At 45.5% G+C, this 5898-nt stretch overlaps 1 long non-coding RNA gene across 1 annotated transcript; it reads left to right on the top strand.

Moving 5' to 3' along the window:
- The first annotated feature begins 268 nt into the window (after positions 1-268).
- On the top strand, positions 269-4934 carry LOC143270645 (uncharacterized). The gene is made up of 2 exons (XR_013047882.1): positions 269-352; positions 504-4934. It is a non-coding gene; the product is annotated as an uncharacterized LOC143270645 (long non-coding RNA).
- The last annotated feature ends 964 nt before the right edge of the window (positions 4935-5898 follow it).

The raw sequence follows: 5898 nt of genomic DNA, 5'->3' as shown, positions 1-5898 counted from the left end.
GCGGACAGGCATTGACGCTCCATCACATTCAACTGGCTAAATTTCTTTATTGGCAGGAATTTTCTCTAAGGACTCCTCCTCATCCTCCTACTTCTGTCTGTTTTCCTTCAGGATCACATGGTATAGCCGAAATGTCTGAACATACTTTGGTTTCAAAGGACACTCATGGGTGGGTCCTGCTTCTCCAGGTTTCAAAAGAGATCTGACTGGATAGGCTGTTAGTGGCAGTTTGGAACATTCCCAGTATTCTGTGGCAGTTAAGGGGCAGGTCTGCCTGAAGCAATTGAAGCTGTCCTCAGGGTCAGAGGTCACAGGTCTTAAAGTTTCTTGGTTCTTACTTAGAAAAAAAGGGGTGGGGACCTATTTTCAGTGGGCAAGCAAATCATGTATAGCTTTCATTTAGAAGCATGTGCTCATTTTAAATGTCATTTTTGTTTTCTCCTGTAAAGTCCTGATAAGTAATTTTCAGTATTCCTCAATGCCCACACTTTATTATACTTAAGATTCAGGGTTCTTGGACTTTACTGACCCAGGTGACTCTCAGACTCTAAGAACCCATATCAGCATGGGATGGATGGTGGCACTGGGCAGATAGGCTGTGAGCAGATGGGACAAGACCCATCAACAAGGCAAGAAGAATTCAAGTTTTGCTCATTGTATAACGTTTTCACTTTCACTTTTTTTTAAAAGATACAATACTGGAGAATACACAAAGTTGTCTGTACAATTTAAGGAGTGATTATTGAGCAGATAGCCATGACAGCCTGCAAATGTTCTACCAAGGAAGAATCTTGCTTTGGGGAGTGGAAGCTTGTAGGGCAGAGTGGGAAGGGTCCCTAAAATCAAGTGTGCGGTGGCATGAGCTTGGGGCAAGTAGGAGGGAGGTGGATCGTACGTGTGACTATTCTGGGTTCAGGTCATCTGAGACTGAGACAAAGATACACCAACCAAGCAGGAGATGAGGCCATGCTCTGGGAACAAACAGCCCTCTGCCCCGGCCCTCATTCCTCAGCCCTGTACATGGATACTGCGTGTCATCCCGGGGACCTACAGTCTCTCCATCTGTCTCGTGACGCAGTGGGACACCCCTGTGAGTGCTGCATTGACACTGAAGCCATTAACTTCAGTGCTTTGAAGCCTGGAGAGTATCACATTCAACGTCCAGGCTCACTTCTGTTTTCACATTGGGTCACGAAGTGTCCTCTCTTTTCCTATTATCGGAAGGAGGCTTTTGGAATCCGATCATAGATCTTAATTATCTTGGGGATTTAGGACAGGTTTGAGAACGTCTGATCATCTCCCAAACATCTGGTGAGGCTTAGCTGACGATGAGAACAGCTGTTGCTATAGAAAGCTGGCTGTGAGCCTTTCCACCTATTACAGACACATTGCTTACCTAAGGAAGGGTACATTTGCTCCTTAATACTAGACTTTCTCCTTTTTCTCTCCTTCTTCCTACAAACAGGGGTCAGGAGACACTTCTTAAGAGCTGTTTATTTTCCCTCCCCGGAGTTTTCATGACCCCTGCTGTAGTCCAAGGGGAACCCAGATCACCACCTGCCCAGCTGTTGGGCTGCATTTAACACTTGCCTTTATTTTTATTAGAAATGCTGTCCTTAGGTCCCAGAGAGATATCGGAGTGGTTAAGAGCACTGACTGGTCACGTGGAGGGCCCTGGGACTGTCTCCCAGCACACAGTGGCTCACAAACATCTGTCACTCCAGTTCCAGGGGAGGTCCAGCACCCTTTTCTGATCTCCGTGGCAGGCGCTTCATGCACACGGCACACAGACATACACGCAGCCCGAATACTTACACATTTAAAATAAACCTGAAGCCCGTTCTATAGTTAAACAGGTGTGTGTATAAGGGAAGTACAAGATGTGCAGTCTGGGAGTGCCTAACTGGGCCCAAGGGTGAGATGAGCCATCTCCATGTCATTTCAGCCTAAAGCGGCTGCCTGCTTGATTCAGTTCGGTAGCAAAGACGCTGGCTTTGGGGTCAGGCAAACCAGGGTTACGGGGTGCTTAACCTTCTACGTAGCCCTCTGTTTTCCACTGTGCAACCAAACCCACCCACAGAGACCAAAGGAATCTACTCTTTTTAAAAAAAATTGTGAAAATGGGACCTGATTTTATTATTTGCCTTAGACCCTGCATTTCTGCTACTTGGTCTCCGTTCCCCTGTGCATCCGTAGCTCGAAGTGTCTATCTAATATTTTGTATGCATTTAACCAATTGTTGATTGTTCAGATGCTTTCAGGTTTTTAATAGATTTGTAATTTATTTAAGAACACTCAATACTTAGTTCTGATTGTCAGTTAAAGACAGATCGGAACATAGGTGATCTACGATAGACAGGACTGTGGTAGAAGTCAGAGTTCTCATCCGATTGGTTCGGTTGTTGTTTGTTTTTTCTGAAATAGGAAACATGAGTTTGGAGGGATGGCTGAGGTTGAAGCGCCGGGGTGAAATACAGTCGATTGTCACTGTTTGTGAATAGCAAATGTGCAACTTCATCTACTTGCTGGACTTAATTTATAACTAAGCCCTAATCAAAGCCTGCAAATCAAAGCCTTCTTGTCATGCAAAGGCTGATGCAGACTCAGATCTGCAAAATTTGGGGTCTTTCCTGTGTCCGTGTTCCCAGTTGAGGCTAAATGGGGCCACACCCTGCCCTTTCTTTCACTGAAAGTTTTGTGCGATACGCAAGTGTTATTTTTGTGGCCTCTTTAATACCAGACTTACAAACAATACATTTTTGAGGATTATGGTGGTGATTTTGCTGTTGAAAACGCTTCCCTGGGGCTGAAGTGCTAGCTAGGGCTCCTGAGTGTAGGAAACATTAGTAACATGTCTCACAGAGAAAACACGTGTGTAAAAAGCTTCACCCAGGAATGAGTGAATGAGCACTGCTCTTGCTGTGAGTTCAATCCTAACCAATAATATATAGCAATAATATGCCATCAAATAAGGTGTCTTAAACAGAGACACACACAAATTAAGGACCAAGTTACTGGTCGGTGAAAATAGGATGGCTGGAATTTCAGAGGCTGCTGCTACCTCTGTGTTTCCCGTAGGAGCAGAGCAACGGCCCAGGCTCTGTGAACACAGTGCTTGTGTAAGCTAGCTAGAAATAGCGATTTTAAATAACAATCATCAACTACAGAGGACAGTAACACAGTGACAGGAGGAGCTGGGCAGCCTTCAGGGCCCACTTGACTTTAAAGATCGTTAAAGATCGATCCATCAGTGACCGTGGTTTCAGGGAGCCTGGTGGAGTCTGACGGGAATGGGGGAGTTGAGAGCGTTTGTAAGAGGTGCTTACCACGGCTGACCTTTACTGTTTATAACTGAGTGTTTATGTATGTGGAAAAGAGTCATAGTGCCAATGCAGCCAAACATAGCTTTTTTGTTTTCTTAAAAATTTAAATGGGTTTTCAAAAGTATTTATTTTTCTGGCCTCCTTCAATAAGACTAAAGACTGTTACCTAAGACACACGAACTGTGACCAGTGTCTTTGAACAGCAGAAGTTAGAATTGGACAGTGTCTACACGTGGCCACCTAGATTTCAGTATGGGCTTTGTGCTCTGTGAGAACTTTCTGGTATGTCTGGGGTTGTACAGGATTTGCCCCTTTCTTATGTATGCAGTCCAGGGTATGGTAGGACCTGGTGTCAGTCTGGCCAGACTGAAGCCCATAGTTTCCCAAATACTCTGTAATAAGATAAATTCTTCAGACTCCAGGCTTCCTGTCTGGAAGTAGCTTCTAAGTTGGGTCAGATAAACTGAATGAACTTGTGGGGTGTTTTGAAGGCAGAGCCTAACGTGTATTGTACGTTCACAGGCAGGGCGTTAGCTGTTGTGATTAATACTAAGATACTGGGACTCTCTTCAATGGTTACAAATGATGGAAGTCACAGCTGCCTGTTTTCACTTCAGATGATAGCGATTACGTTCTGACCAGAGAAAAGTCAATTTTATCCCACAGTTTGGAAAGATGTCGCCAGGTTCTCCATATGCTCACTTGGTATTTTAATATCTTTAAAAAATTTTTAATTTCTTTTTATGTCATGTGGGTGATTTGCCTGAATGTATGCATGTGCACTACGTGGATGCCTGGTGCCCTAGGAAGCCAGAAGAAGGCACCAGATCCCCTGGAAGTGGAATACAGACAATTGTGAACCACCTCTGGATGCTGGGAATCAAACCTGGGTCCTCTGCAAGAGCAGCTGGTGCTCTTAACCACTGAGCCATCTCTCCAGCCCCGGTATGTTAATATTTTAAAAGAAGAAGCTGGTAAAAGGAATAGCTGTTGGCCCGCAATGCAAGGCTTAGCCCCAGGAGAAATGCAAAGAGATACTGAAAACGAAAAGAGAGCTTCCACAGTAAGAGACACCAGCCCTCGAAACAACTATTATCAGTTGTAGCTTTGCCCAGGGGGATGGTGGGTAATAAGCCACACATTAGGTATGGCAAAAGCAGGGCCACGAGGAAATCTGGGCATTGCAACAAGATACCCCGGTACCCAGGATGGGAGGGAGAGGGCTTCAGGGGAGGAATAATTTGCTTCCCCTCATTTGGGATTTAGATTGTAGGTAGGGGGTGAAAATGAAGAGATCCAGCTTGATGTCCATAAGCAGGCACTGTCTGGGACGCTAGGGAGCAGGCTCCATTTAAAAGCCGCCTCTTCAGCTGGAGAGATGAGCCAATGGTTAACTTTGCTGCTCTTGCAGAGGACTTGAGTTCCGTTCCCAGCACCCGCATGTGGGCTCACAACCATCTGGAACTCCAGGGGACCTCAAGCCTTCTTCTGGCCTCCTTAGGCCAAACTTGGTGCCCCGGCATACATGCAGGCAAAACACTCAAACACATAAAATCAAAACAAAATATAAATAAATAAATAAATAAATAAATAAATAAATAAATAAATAAAAAGAGCTGCCTCTATTCTTCAGAGTAGCTTGACAAAATTGGGTAGAGTGTACATTTCTCATTGTGTTACCCAAAATTAGCACTTTGAATACACCCATGGGATAAGTTATTAAAGTGAAAATGAAGAGATTTTAAATTTTCCTTTCAGCTTACCAGAAAGTAAGGAGGTCACAGGATCTGATAAAGGAAGGCAGGTCAGTTTCTAAAAGTGAACCAAGTTCCAGGAGCTGAAGATCTCAGATTGGGATAAGAACTGGGCAGGGGGTGGGGGTGTGTCTTACTGTTGTGTCGCTGTGAAGAGACACCATGACCACAGAAACTCTTAGAAAAGAAAACATTAACTGGGGACTTGCTTCCCGTGTCAGAGGGTGAGTCCATTACCATCCCCGTAGGAAGTGTGGTGGGACAAGGTCAGGCGTGGTTCCAGAGCAGTAGCTGACAGCAATAAGTCCTGATCCACAGGCAGCAGGCAGAGAGAGACACTAGGTAGGCCTGGCATGGGCTTTTGAAATGTCTAAGCCCACCTCCAGTGACACACCTCCTCCACAAAGGCCACACATCCTAATCCTTTCCAAGCAGTTCATCAGCTCACATCATTCAAATCACCACAGGGGAGGAGAAGGCTCAAGTGTCAGATGGATTAGCATCCCAAAGGTGGTAAAACCGAAGACAGGAACTGCCAAAGAAACACAGGCAGGCTCTAGCCACCCAAACAGGACGATGTGAATTCTAGCACTGGCTGAGCTGAGCAGAGGGAGAGGAGCCTGAGAGGGAACAGGCCGTGTGGCCACACCACGGACGAGGGCCATGCCAGGCTGTTGACAGTAGCTCTCTTAAATACAGGAACGAAGGAAGGAGAAGTGGATTTCTCAGGGGGGAGGAGGGCGGCTGGTGAGAGCCTGGACTCTACCAAATGCAGATTCGTCTAAACCAAAGAGAAAGGCTATCCTTGACTTGTCTTAAGT

The sequence above is a fragment of the Peromyscus maniculatus genome, chromosome 23 (genome assembly GCF_049852395.1).
Source record: "Peromyscus maniculatus bairdii isolate BWxNUB_F1_BW_parent chromosome 23, HU_Pman_BW_mat_3.1, whole genome shotgun sequence".
NCBI lineage: Eukaryota > Metazoa > Chordata > Mammalia > Rodentia > Cricetidae > Peromyscus > Peromyscus maniculatus.
Note: the sequence above shows the minus strand (reverse complement) of the source record. Positions and strands in the feature narration are given on the sequence as shown.